A 14895-nucleotide genomic window follows, 5' to 3' on the forward strand; every position below is an offset into this window, starting at 1 on the left:
TTTGTTAAACTGCAAAGACACCAACTAGTAAAACATTGCACACTTAGCTTAAAATCTTGATTAGCAGCATAAAGGAGCCGAGGGAAGAATGGCGACATCAAATGCATAAGTGCAGCTGAGCAGGACATGCAGCAGTGTAACATCTATCCAGCACAGCCAGGAATTGGTGGGCAAGATGTGGGCGGCCGCATTGAGAGCGATTGAAGCTGTCAAATTGAAGCACTGATGTTGGCGATAGGTGGGACCGATATGTGGGGCTCCGTCCCTTTGTTCCGTGCATAGACAAACAGTCGGCATCGGTGGCGTGTATACATTGCTGGCCGGGGAGGAAGGTGGCAGCCAGGGGCGGACCAATTGTAACTTCTGTATGTGCACCCACAGCGGTGTATATTTCAGGTTTATTATACACCGCTGTGGATGCACATACAGCAGTTACAGTTGGTCCCGCCCCCTGCCACCTTCCTCTCGGTCAGCAGTGTTTATTTATGAACAGGGCAAAGGGGCAGACCCCACATATCGGCCCCGCCCACCCCGACATCAGTGCTTCATTTTGACAGCTCTGCTCACTCTCATTGCAGTTGCCCCTGACTTGCCCTCCAATCACTGGATGCAGGATAAATGTTACAGTGCTGAGATATTTAGCCCCGAGTTCCTGGCCAACCCCAGGCTTTGGGACTCGGGTCTAATAATAGGCTTTTGAGCTTTTTTAACTCTCATTTTTTTCTGCCTGGAACTTCCCCTCTATGTTAGCCAATGTGTCCATGTACACTATGGCTTTTTCAGGAGTTTACAGGCATATGCTCTTACAGGCAGAAAAAATCCCACTAAACTTGCAGGGGGGAAAAAAGAAGCTTTTTAACGCTTTTAGGCAGAGAAATAAACGCTCAAATTACTGTAAAAGCAGCTTTTTTTTTAGCTGCAGTGTGCATGAGCCTAATACTCACAAAAACACAACCAAAAACAGTTTAAAGACTCCAATGGACAAAATGAAGTATACAACACTCTTAATAATATACTATTTCAAAATGTAAACTTCATTACAGGAACCACCTTCTTATAACATATACCTTAATGAAAAACTAAAGCCCCGTACACACGTACCGATCGTCGGCCGAACGATCGGCCGTCTTTTGTCCCCGGGCTGTCGTGTCTGTTGAAAAGTGCAAAAGACTGCACAAGAATTTTGTCCGCCGACTAAAGCCGACTGCAGAAGTGATGTCATGTGATGGTTAACTTTCCCTGTGTTTTTTCTTTTCTGAGCATGCCCAGTCTTGCAAATCTGCTGTCTGTCGGCCGAATTCTGTATTGACTGGCGAACAATCGGCCGCTCTGGTGTCGGCATACAAAAATGTTAATGCTTGCACGACAGATTCTTTTCGGCCGAAATTGCGCTGTCGGCTGTCGGAAGCATCATACTAACAAGCCGAAAATCGGCCGATCGTTTGGCGGCCGAACATTTTCGGCCAACAATCTGCACATGTGTACGGGCCTTTATAAAACCCCATTAAGCACCCCACCCATTAGACCAACACTATTTACAAGACCCATTATATAGTAGAACTCCTAAGGTGTAACAATATTGCTTCAAAATGGCCAAAATAACCTTTGGAACTTTTCACAAAATACAGGTTCCTAAAATTATACATCAATAAATATCTCAGTATATGTTAACTACACCATATAGAAGTACCTCAGTGTGGTTACATTAACCAACTGCTGAACAGACACTAATGTTAATGATTGTTTGTCCAGAAGATTTAAGTTAGTAAGTTAGGGTATAAAAACCCCACCATGGGACCAATTGGCCATATACTATATGTCAAAACTTGCAGTAAGTTTGGTTACATAAGATATAATGACCCCTTGATCGATCAGGAGTTGCGTGAATTCCTACAAATTACATGTGACACCTATGTCACATTCTTATCATAATTGTGAATACCAGTCCCTGGATAGCCAACTATGTGTATTATATGTTTCCGAAATCCTATTCTGCAATATGGTCCATACTATACTGAATAAAGTATTGCCTTCCAGAAGTACTCCCAGTACGTTGCTGTTTCCTTATTCCAGGCATTTTAGATTGTAAGCTCTTATGAGCAGGGCCCTCTGAACTCTCTTGTATTTTATTGTATTGCAACTGTACTGTCTACCTTTTCTATTGTAAAGCGCTGCGTAAACTGTTGGCGCTATATAAATTCTGTATTATAATAATAATAATAGTAAAAAAGACAATGGTCTATTGGTCTCATGAGTAAAAAGGTAACTCCACCTAAATCACAACTGGTGGCTTAGCCCACCATCTGACATCTTTATGCTTTGAATATTCCAATAACAGTCTTTCCTCACAGTACACAGTGTTCTACTCCTTTCCAAGTCATTATAATTGACTCTCTCTTTAACTTGATTCCCTAACTATTTGTTAATAAGAGAATCAATCATGGAGAATTGATCAAAGGAAGGTGACACCATAATACAGTTTGTATTGGCCATGACACTTGAGAGAACCTGAGAGATATAAGAAGGTTGTGTAACTCATATTGCTATCAACTGTGCTGTACTGAAATCTGTATGGGTGTTGTTGCGATTTATTAAAAATCAGGAAAATGTAGCAACTAGTGATCGACCGATATCGGATTTTTGTTGCCGATACCAATACCGATATTTTGTCCATTGAATATCGGTATCAGCCGATATTGGCTGATATTTTTGTACATTTAAAATGTTTTTTTATTTTTTATTTTTACACTTGACAGACCCCAAACTCCTCCTCTGCACTTAAAAGCATTCAAAACAGCCAAGTTTGGCTGTTTTGAATGTTGTAAATTTTTTTAAACTGGCGCTGAGTACCTAGAAGTGATGTCATGACGTCACTGCCAGGTTTTTACATGGAGATCCAATCAGAGCCGAATGCGGCTTTGATTGGGTCTTCGGCGGTGTCCTGGCACTCAGCTCTGATCGCCTCAGTCTCTAGCTGTCTGCCATCTGCCATCCAGCTCCACCCAGCTCCGCCTCACCAGCTGAACTTAATTCTGCCCCTCCAGCTTTCTGCACTCCAGCTCCTCCCATGCTCCCTCTACTCCGTGTAATCTACGGTAAGACCACAGTACTTTATTTGAGTGCCTGGGGAAACTCGTGGGACGGGAGACCCAGGCGAGCCGTGGGAGGGGGGGACGTCCCCTCCCGCTCCTTGTAATGACAGCCGAGTGGCTTCTCAGCCGCATCGGTTGTCAATACAAGACAGCTGACCGTCGACTATGGACGCCGGTACCGGGGTGATGCCTCTATCTGCAGGTATCACTCCGGTACAGCACTTTCCCGAAATATTAGCAATATCGGTAACCTCAGGGGCCGATTCCGATATAACGGAGAAAGTGCATATCGGCCCCCAATATATCGGCTTTGCCGATAATCGGTTGATCCCTAGTAGCAACATCCTTTGTTCACTAGATAAAGAGAGATACATATTATTAAAATAAGAAAGATAAGCCATGGGCATTATAGATCAATTTGTCAGGAAAGATAAGTGGGTTTTTAGGTTTTTACCCAGTAAATCTGGAGAATTCACTTGGAACACTGATTCCAGAAAATCTCCAAAACGAAGTGTTGCAAAGCACTGTTTAGCAAGTTTTGTGATTCACAGACCTTTACCATGAAACATAGCCAGGCTGGTGACACTGCATATTCCTGGTTCAACATTATAGTTCCTACAGTCAACTCGTTGCTGATTAATTGGAACATTTCTATCCAAGGAACAGAAGGTGACAGAGAGAACTTTAATGCTGAACCAGCAAATAGAAAAGTGATCTTTCTGGCTATACAGTGTGGCTGAATGTATTGGATGCAAGATGCGCGTGATGGAGCACCCATGTGAATGAACTCTAATAGCTGCTGGTTCCCTGCAGATCATTCTCACCCTGTGAATTCATTACTTGTTGAGTTACTGGCCTAAAAAAAAAAAACGTGATTTAGGATTAATTGACTATTCTTGTGCATGGCTCCACCCACACGGCCACATTATCCATTCATAAAGATTTGAGAATGGAAAGACCACAAGTCCCATCTTCCACCACAGCCAAGGGACTCGTAGTTCTCAAAGGAGCACAGATTCAGTGATGTTAGTGCACATGTAGTCCATTGATACTTCTTCCAGCCAGATAACTGAATGTTTCTGTGTATTGGTGTGTGTGTACAGACCTGCGCCTGGAGAAATAGTCTGCAGGGGCCTGAGCTCAGCAGCCTTTATCCATTGATAGTATTTGTATTGCTCTGCAGTCTCAAATGCAAAAAAACTATTACAGGCACTTTTTTTTTAAATCAGTGAGGATGCATTTAATATTTTTTTGCATACATACCTGAACTTTTTTAATTAAGGTACCAGTGTAATTTATCTTCCTAAAATCCCGCTTCTTCTCATTCCAAAACAAAATGATGTTAATGATTATTTTTAGTCTATTGGTCTTTAAAGGAACACTAGAAATTACAGAACCTGGGTTGTCAAACATGGTTGGATGCTGCAGGAGTGGCTGGATTATGTGTAGCCACCATAAGCCTTTCCCCAGGGTGGCCAAGGCCAGCACACACTCTTAGAGGCGTATCCCTTGAAAACCTGTGTGTGCACAAAACGCATTGGGAGGGGCCCTGCGTGCTGACGTCACGTTGCTGCTTCCTTTTTTTAGAACTGCAGCTATCTTAGTAAGTTTGGGTTTATTTTGGCTGCTATTATTTCATGCTGCAAATGTTTCTATGGGGATCCCTAATAATAACTTTTGATGTGACTCATTTATACTAATAAATACTACACTATATGAAGTATTTCTTGGCTCAGTATATGAAGTATTTCTTGGCTCGGCGTGGTGAGCTTTTCTATGCAGTCTCCGGGTTGATCTGGGTGTCCCAAGGTGAGAATTACTGGGTCCCTGTTGAAGACTTTGGTGCAGAGTGTTTTGATATATGCAGCTATACTCTATGTCATTCATCTGGTGATTGCATAAGAGGTGGAGGTTAAGTGGCAAGCCTTTTCTACTTCGACATGGTGGGTGGCTCTTTCTATCATTGGAAGATAAATTGATAGCGCTCTATAAGTACCTGAAATAAATAAATAACAGATTTGCACTAATGGGTGGACCTTTGTTTTATATAGACTTTCACTAATTTACATAATTTTTTGTTCACTGAATCACTTTTCTATGTGAGTTTTTTTTGTTTTTACCCTCAAGAGTAAAGGCCCGTACACACGTAGCTATTGTCGGAAGTAAATATTCGGCCACCGACCGATCGGCCGATTATCGGCTTGTTAGTATGATGCTTCCGACAACCGACAGCGAATTATCGGCCGAACAGAATCTGGCGTGCAGACTTTAAAATTTTTGTTGGCCAACACCAGAACGGCCAATTGTTCGCCAGTCAGTACAGAATTCGGCCGACAAACAGCAGATTAGCAAGACTGGGCATGCTCAGAAAAGAAAAAACACACGGAAAGTTAACCATCACATGACATCACTTCTGCAGTCGGCTGTTGTTGGTCGACAAAATTCGTGTGCAGTCTTTAGCACTTTTCAGCTGACAGGACAGCACCGAACAAAAGACGGCCGATCGTTCGGCCGACAATAGCTACGTGTGTACGGGGCTTTACACAAGGCTCCTGACTGCCACACGGTCTGCTAGGATCTTTCTGGATTGTCATTGTTTTGTGCCATTCTATTAGTGGGATAGAGTAATGTGTACCTACCCATTATGGCTCTTAGAACCAAACTGTCAGCAAAGTAGGGTGACAGTTTAGTCTAATTTTCTAGTCATATGTTCTGGATGTACAAACATAGAGTGGGCAAATTGTCTATTTCAGCCTTTCCAGCCTCAATCCTTGGTGTGCCTTATGGGACTGTGATGTCTCATTCTGTTAGTGTGATACTAATGCCAGCCATACATGGCTGTATTTCACTCTTTCGGTCTGTGGGCTGAACAAGGGAATATCATTTTATTCCCCCGTCCGCACTAAACAGCATAGATTGAGAAACCTCTATTGATGCACTTATTGTAATTTAGGCAGTTGCAGCACCCACGAGTGGCTGAATACCTGTACAATGACTGCACCTGATAGGTTGCAGTCACTGTTCTGCCAACAATATTTGTCTTTTGTCGAGCCAGGTGGGGTTGACAGGGCAACCCACAGCTTGAATTTTGAAGGATTTAGCTTTGGCTAGTTTAGGGCTAGTCCACTTAGGTAGAAGACCATAGACCAGGGAAGTTTCTCCAAGCCCCTGCGTGCATTGGGCAACCACATGTTCTCTCTATTCCTGGCATCTGGGAGAGGATGAGGCTGAGTGCCCCCTTTTTACACTGGTTTATATGATTCAAAATCATTGAAATAAGCCAGTGTATCTTATACAAGGTACACACTCAATTGTATGTTTTTGAAAGGCTTTCTTCTAGTGTTGTGTCATGTTTTCATACCTGTCTTTTTGCAGTTTGTTATTTTCTTCATTGTATTATTTGATGTACAGCACTCTTTGACATGCTGGTGCTTTATAAAGAAAAGATGATAATGATATTTTTCATTATATACTTCTTACTTTGAACATTACTGTACGTACTGTGCAAAAAGATCAAATGGCGCTACTGCCCCAAAACTGTCATGATAGTAAGATTCCCTGAGAGGTGAGTTCATTAAACAAGTCTTTCTGGAAACATCCAAGCACTGACAACAGTTTCCCACTAGATTATAGAACACAGAGGCTTGATTCACAAAGCTTTAACTATAAGGCTAAGGATTCTTATTATCAGCCATATGATTGAAATCTCTGATTGTATTCTGGTAAAAGTAACTGTACTTTTTTTTAAGTAAAGAACCTTACCTTGGTGTGTTAGCTTTGTAAATTAATCTTATATTATTTAGATCCAGGTGTAAACGATGTTCACAAGGTATGAACTCTATCTATCACACTAGCAGCGCTTATGTAACCACAAAACATCCAAATGACTGGAAAAGCAAGATGGTATAATACACATGCACATTTGTAGTGACAACCTCAAATGTAATGAATAATATTAAAGTTCATAAAAGTTCATGATAATTCCGATGAACCAAATTATTCACCACGGTGCAATTGTAACATTAGCTGGACCACCTTCACCACACCAGAGTGAGTCCCCCGTAGTAATGAACACTCACCAGAACATGGAGCCTTTAGCAATGTATATAGGTGTCCCACATCAAAGGGAATACGCTCTGTTGGTCAATCAGGGATCCTCCAATATCCACCAGACCAGAATCTCCAAACGCCCATAAGCTCCATTAAATGTATAAATGCATAGAAGGCAGAGAAAAGTGACCCATAGCATAATAAAGCTTAAGCAAAGGTTTATTTAACATAAAAATTCCCCTTCCCCGCTACAAATGCACTCACATTCAAAAATATAAATACAGCATGTGAAGAAATGACCTGCTTCCTGAGCAGAAACACCCGACTGGTGCTGGCTCGCCGCTCGGCACCTCGAGCGAGCGAGTTCCGGGTGTGGCGTCAGACGCTGGGTATCCAAGGTGACCGCGTTGCTCACGCCCTTACGCATTTCATCATCACGTACTGCTCCGTAGAAGCCAGTGATAAAGAATTGTCCAGAACCAAGCCACCTGTTGCCCTTGTGCTTTGCTTTGTTTTAGCTAATAGCCTGGATTTGAGGCAGTCTCTGATTCCTGCCTCCCCTCCTCATTTTGTATATCTCCACATATGTACTTGTTTTTAGTATCACCAGCCAGAGCCTTTGGTAATTTCCAAGCCCCCCCCCCCCGTGTGAATAGGTATATAGTACCCCTACACATAGTTTTTTATTAAAAAATAAAAATTAAAAAAATAATGTCCCGCGATGTAAATCCATCATCAATCACGACGCCCGCTGGACCTGAAAAGTAGAAGTAGAAAAAATAAAAAACACTTCCTCCTCCTGGGAAGCCTCCCACCATCTGCCCGATAGCTCTTATATAGGCAAGGGTCGGGGCACCCGGCTACGTCACCTGGTGGCACCACCCCTTCTGATGTCAGGTGATGTCACATGACATCATTTATAATATTTTTGTAATAAAGGAATTGTAGCACTTACTTTTTGACACTTTTTTGGTGAATGAGTTGGGGTACTATGTACCCGATATCCATTTACATGGGGGGGCCGGATCTGGGGGCCCCCAGATTCTGATAAGCCCCCCACTCCGCAGACCCCCACAACCACAGCCCAGCCAGGGTTGTCGGGAAGAGGCCCTTGTCCCCAGCAACATGGGGCAACAGCACCCTCCCTATGTTGAGGGCAAGTGGTCTGGTATGGTTCAGTAAGGGGGAGCTCTCGCCTGCAAGGATACTTGCTCGGATAAGGGTCTGGTATGGGTTTTGAGGGGACCCCCTGCGTTTTTTTTTACATTTTGGTGTGGAGTTCTCCTTAAAGTCTATATCAGACCCAAAAGCCTTGGTATAGATTTTGGGGGGAACCCCATGCCATTTTTTTTTAAATTCTGTCAAAGGATTCCACTTAACCACTTAGATACAGGGCACTTTCACCCCCTTCCTGCACTTAGATACAGGGCACTTTCACCTCGTTCCTGCCCAAACCAATTTTCAGCTTTCAGTGCTCATTGGTGTCTGTGGGAAATCTTAGCTTGACATGGCACTGCTCCCAGTCTTTAACATTGGCGTCTATGGGAAATCTTGGTCAGCATGACGTGGCACTGCTCCGAAACCATAAGTGACAGGGAGTATTAGTAGAGATTTTTTTTTGTTCTTGGGAGGGTGCATAAAATCAGCGCAGGGCCAATCAGCACTGTCCAGACAGAGGGTATAGCTTTATAGGACAATCAGAGGAGAATGAAATCTCCTCCTACAAGCTTTAACCAGACACTGATAGAAGTCACAAGACTGCTATATACTGCTGATGAGAAAAGGTATTTAGCAGTTTATATTTACTAAAATAATTGCAATTCCATGTTCTGTGTACTGTGGGAGACGTAATATAGTGAATACAGGGTCCTTGGTTTAGTAACACTTTATTTGTATAAAACCAACAATCTATTTATTAAAATCAAGATAAAAAACAAAACATTCATTAAAAAATGTACCATCCTGATACATAATAATGTATCCCGTTTCTAAGCATACATATCTCTATGGACCATAGATTGTAACCTCCTACAAAATTACAATTTACGAGAAAGAGCTATCAATCTTTTCAAGACTGTGACTGTGATTTTGTATGAGATTAGAATATATGGCCCATGGAGATACTTGAGCTTAGAAAGGGAATACTTTATTTTGTATCAGGGTAGTCATTTTTTGGGGGATTTTTTTTTTTTTACCTTGATCCTAATAAACAGATTGTTGGTTTTTTTTTTTTTTTCAAATTTCTTTTATTGATCAAGCGTAATACAGCCATCACACAGAATATGCATTAGAACACAAGTCCAAAATGTAGAGTACATGGAGCATCTGAGGTTAACGTCAACAACCACTTTGTCAGACCAATAACATATAATTAGAGCTCCATACAAAAAAAAAAGAAAAAATGAAACGGTATCAACTGGTGTAACAGTAAATCTCATGATAGCAAACCATGGGGTAAGTGACATGTAAAAGGAAGTCATGCACACGTATGCAACAGGGGTAACCACTTCATAAGTACCAGACAGAGACGATCAGGTAAAGTCCAGATCAGGTAGGGAGGGCGGGTGGGGCACGGGGGGGAGGCAGGAAGGGGGGGGGGGCCAGGAAGGTATAGGAGACAACAGGGGAACAGAGGAGGGAATGGAGTAGATATGCTCAGTAGCGGGTGGTGGCGAAGAGGAAGCTCGGCCAGTAGGAAACGGTTAGAGTCGTCCCGCGCAGGTGACCCCCGCACAGGTCAGTCCGTGGGCGAACCAGAGACCCCGCCCAGGGCCATGCCCTCCGCAGACATGACAAAAGAGTTCCAGCATGCCCAGGTTTTGGAGTATTGCTCCCTCCTACCTTGAGCCGTAAGAACCAGGTCCTCCAGCTCATTAAGCCATTTGACTCTACGCAGCCAGAGAGAGACCGTCGGGGGCGACGTGCTCTTCCAACAGAGGGCTACACAGGATTTAGCTGCATCCGTCAGGTGCCTAAGCACCGAGCGTTTGTAGCGCTTAGGGGCAATGCCAGTGCAGTGCAACAAGAAGAAGGCCGGATCATCCGGGATGATGCGTTCCGTCATCAGCTGGGAGATCCTACGGACCTCCGACCAGAAGCCCCGGATCAGGGGGCAGTTCCAGAAAACGTGGGAAAGGGTGCCTCTATCCCGCAGACAACGCCAGCACCTATCAGTCGCCTCCGGGAAGATGCGGCTCAATTTGTCTGGAGTATAGTACCAGTGCATGAGGATTTTGTAGTTGCATTCCTGGATGCGGGTGCAGATCGAAGACTTAAGAGAAAATCTGATAATGTTGCGCCTCTCCGAGTCAGTAAATGTCTTCTGAAGCTCCCCTTCCCATTTGGCAATGCCCGGAAGGACAAAGTCCTCTGGCGGCATGGAGAGGAGTTCATACATCTGCGAGAGGGCATGGGGCAGTGCTCCCCTCGTTACCAGTACTTGCTCCAGCGGGGTGTGGTCTCTTCCGAACCGCGTCGGGGGCCCCAGTCCACGCAGAAAGTGGAGAAGCTGTAATGCCTGCCACCGAGTCAAGCAAAAGCGTCCCGTTATCGACGTCAGCTGGGAGAGAGACACCCACTCGTGGCCCTCACAGAAGTGTGAGACCTGGAAAGCTCCTTCTGTCAATAGAGCAGCAAATCTATCCCCTGCGCAACCCGGGGGGAACCGTGGGTTCCCCAAAACCGGGAACAGCTGGGAGTAACTATCCGCTAGACCCCTGGAGGCCACCACCACCGCACACGTCCTAAGGGTCGGGCCCAAGGTGGGATGACGTCTAGCTTCGACCGGAAGGTCCTTCAGAATCAGGGGTGCCCTGGACAGACAGAACGGGAACAAGGAAGCCTCCAGACTCACCCACTGCTTCAGGTCGGCGTGTCTCGCCCAGTCTACCCACCTTGCCAGATGTGCCGCCTGATAGTAGCGGCGGACATCGGGAAGGGCAACACCACCGTGTCGCTTGGGTAGGACCAGGAGTCTGCGGGCCAAGCGCGGCCTCCTACCGGCCCAGACAAAACGCGTGAAGACAGAGTCAACCTTACCAAAGAAGGACGCCGGGATGTGTACCGGGAGCGTCTGAAATAAATAGAGGAGCTTCGGCAGGACTGACATTTTCAAAATGTTGCATCGTCCAAACCATGAGTGGAAGCCTTTAGACCATTTGTCAAGCAGAGTGCGAATCAGCGAAAGGAGGGGCGGGAAGTTCAATCTGAACAGATCTGCTGGATCCGGGGAAAGCCAGGTGCCCAAGTATCGGAGTCCCTCCGTGGCCCAGCGGAATGGAAAGTCGCTGGCCAACAAATCTCGCAGGTCCGGTGGTAGTGCCACCCCCATGACCTCCGACTTGGAAAAATTAATTTTCAAGTTAGACAGGGCCCCGTACGTCTCAAATTCCTTCAGGAGACAGGGCAACGAGATTAAGGGTTGGGCGAGTGAAAAGAGGAGGTCATCCGCGTAGGCGGACACCTTGCAAGTGGAGGTTCCCACCCGTATCCCGGAGATGTTCGGGTTTGCGCGAACCCTAGCCAGGAAGGGTTCAAGGGAGAGGGCAAATAGCAAGGGCGAGAGGGGGCAACCCTGACGTGTTCCATTGAAGATGCGGATCGGGTCCGACAGGACCCCGTTCGCCTTCACCCTTGCCCCCGGACTGGTATAGACCCCCTGAATCCAGGCCATCATCCGTTGACCAAGGCCAAAGCGGCGCAGGACCTCAAACATGTAGGGCCAACTAACCCTATCGAACGCCTTCTCGGCGTCGGTGCTCAGGAAGATAGAAGGCGTGTGGCCAACACGAGCTCGATGGATCAGGTCAATGACCTTGGTCGTGTTGTCCCTCGCCTCCCGTGTGGGAACAAAGCCCACCTGGTCCCAGTGGATCAGGCTCGGCAAAAAGGACTGGAGTCGGAGGGCAAGAAGTTTCGTAAAAAACTTCAAGTCCGCATTGAGTAGCGAGATCGGGCGGTAACTGCCGCACGCCGAGGGGTCCTTCCCTTCTTTGGGGATGACCGAGATATGAGCACTCAGTGTTTCCTCACGGAACTCGCAGGTGCGGCCCACCGCATTAAAAAGCCGTAACAGGTGGGGCGCCAACACGGTATGAAGTGTCTGGTAATAGGCAACTGTAAAGCCATCCGGGCCAGGTGCCTTGCCCTTTTTTGCCGAGGATATGACCGCCACCAGCTCTTCTTGTGTAAAGGGGGATTCCAGAGCCTCTCTGTCAGACGAGGTGAGTTGCGGCAGGGAGATCTCGTCTAGATAGGATGAGAGTGAGAGCAGGCGGGACGGCTGCTGAGGTAAACCGTACAGATCAGCGTAAAAGGTCCCGAAGCACTGGGCTATGTCTTTAGGCAAGTGTACCTTCGAGCCATTAGCATCGATCAGATGGGGAACGTACAAAGCTGCCTGTTGCTCTCGGAGGGACCGAGCCAGCACCTTGCCGCACTTGTCCCCAGACTCATAGCTAATCTTCCCACCTCGTTGGATCGCCGCCTTGGCCCGATAGCACAGAAGGTCTGCAATCTGATCCCTGAGGCGCGTCAGCTCCGCTCCCACCCCAGGATCAAGACCCCTCTTGTGACGGTCCTCCAGACCTGCCACCTTCGCCAACAAGTCGGTCAGTGCGGCTTCCCTCTCCCTCTTGAGGCGCGCCCCATGTCGGATGAGGACCCCCCGGATCACCACCTTATGCGCCTCCCAGAGCACACTGGGGTCGCCGTCCGGCTCCGCGTTCGTCTGGAAATACAGTTGCAGATGCTGAGTGACGTCAGCGAGCACCTCCGGCACTTGCAGAAGGCTCTCGTTCAGCCTCCAGTGCCAATCCGAAACCCTGTTCGTGCCACTGAGGTTGACCGTCAAGGTCACCGGGGCATGGTCCGACCAGGTAATAGTGCCCAATTCCACCCCCACGACCGACTGGAGTAGCCTGTGCGGAAGGAGGAACAGGTCAATGCGCGAGTAGACTTGGTGCGGCGTGGAAAAATACGAGTAATCCCGCTCTCCAGCGTGAAAAATCCGCCACACATCTACCAGTTGAAGGTCGCGCAGCAGAGTATGGATCTGTCTGCGTGTAACCCGAGGGACCGACGAGAGGCCCGTTGAGGTGTCCAATCGAGGATCCAGCGGGATATTGCAATCACCTCCCAGGATGAGTTTGCCCTCCGAAAAGTCCAACAAGGACCTCAGCGACTTGCGTAGGAAAACCTCCTGATGTACATTAGGGGCGTAAATCGTGGCGAGCGTGACCTTGACCTCGCCCAGGAGTCCCTTCAGGAACAGGAACCTGCCCCGTGGGTCCACCTCGCGGGCCTGCAAGGTCCAAGGGAGCCGGTTAGAGATCATAATGGAGACCCCCCGAGATTTGGCCTCGGCGTTGGGGGCATGGTATACGCATGGGTAAAACCTGTTCTGCAGGAGGGGGAATGCTACCTCTCTAAAATGCGTCTCCTGTATGAAGGCGACATCTGCACGTAGTCTCTTCAGCTCACCCAGTAGGACACGCCGCTTCTCTGGCACATTAAGCCCTCTGGCATTGAGCGTGGTCACCCGCACGGGATCCATGAGGCCCAGCAAGAAGAGAAGAGACTCAGGAGGAAAGAAGGGGGAGGACCAGGGTATAAGAGATATAGGGTAGGAGATCCGAGCCAAGACTTGGGATAGGTGGGGGGGTACCAGGGGAAGGAGGGAAGGAAATCAGTAGGAGAGGTAGTGTGGCAAGAATCGGTAGGTGAAGGTAGAGGGAACAAGGGGAAGAAAAAAAAAAAAGACAGACAACGACAACAAGGGAGGGCACTCAGAAGTGGTAGGGGAAAAAAAACAAAAACTTCAAGACGTCCCGGGACCTCTCCTCCAAGAGGGCGGAGTCACACCTAAGGACGTAGGCCTACTGGGGACGAAGACCTGGAAACTAAAAACGGAAGCGGAAGAGTCGAGCCCATAAGCCAGAACTCCCCCCATCCGTTGGTGCGTACCAGGAGAGGGGACGGACGGGGGAGGAGGGCGAAACCCCCCCCCACCCGGTGCCCCAACATAGAAAAGAAAAAGACTGCCAATCAGTAAAGTGCAAAATCAAAGGAACAGTAAAAAAACAAAAAAAAAAAAAAAACATCCCAAACTTAACAGTATTGCAATGAGCACAACTCGCGACAGCCACCATCCGCCCTGCATAACCAGGAAAGGGCAAGGACGGCGGCTATCGAATGAGCCCGGGGACCAATCGCATGGAACTACACTCTCCAAGCCCCTGGATCCGGGGGGGAAGGCCCCCGCCGGCCATACCCGTATAAGAGCCGTGCACCCAAGGGTGGGCCGATGTCTGCAGCACAGTGGGCCTGGAGGTGCAGGACTGCCGATTGTATGCCCCCCCCCCCGAGGTATAGATCAGACGAAAACCCTGAGATACATGAGCCAGCCAGACAGAACCCCCACGATCCCACCCCCCCAAGTCAGAGCCCCACCCCCCGCCCATAGAGGGCACCCCTCGGTGATCCAGACCGCCCCCCCCCCCCCCCCGCACAAGCCGCCGTCCATCACAGGGAACTAGATCCAGGAGGGCAGGACCATCCCCCCACCAACCCCCACCCCCCCCATCCAGACCAAAAGTAACCCGTTGCTGCCATAGAACACGCTAAATCTTGACCAGGTTCATCACCCCCTCCCCCCCATCCCGCAACCACGTACTGCAATAAGTCAAGGACCCAGTGGGGCAGTCAAGAGTCACGTGCCCCCCGCACTTCAGGGCACGTATGGCAGAGACACTGG

General features: G+C 47.5%; 1 protein-coding gene across 1 annotated transcript in view; it reads left to right on the plus strand.

Moving 5' to 3' along the window:
* Positions 1-14895, plus strand: part of DRD4 (dopamine receptor D4) — a 158831-nt gene that overhangs the window by 103875 nt on the left and 40061 nt on the right. The window lies entirely within an intron of this gene.

Source organism: Pelophylax lessonae (genome assembly GCF_965119305.1).
Source record: "Pelophylax lessonae genome assembly, chromosome: 10".
Taxonomy (NCBI): Eukaryota; Metazoa; Chordata; class Amphibia; order Anura; family Ranidae; genus Pelophylax; species Pelophylax lessonae.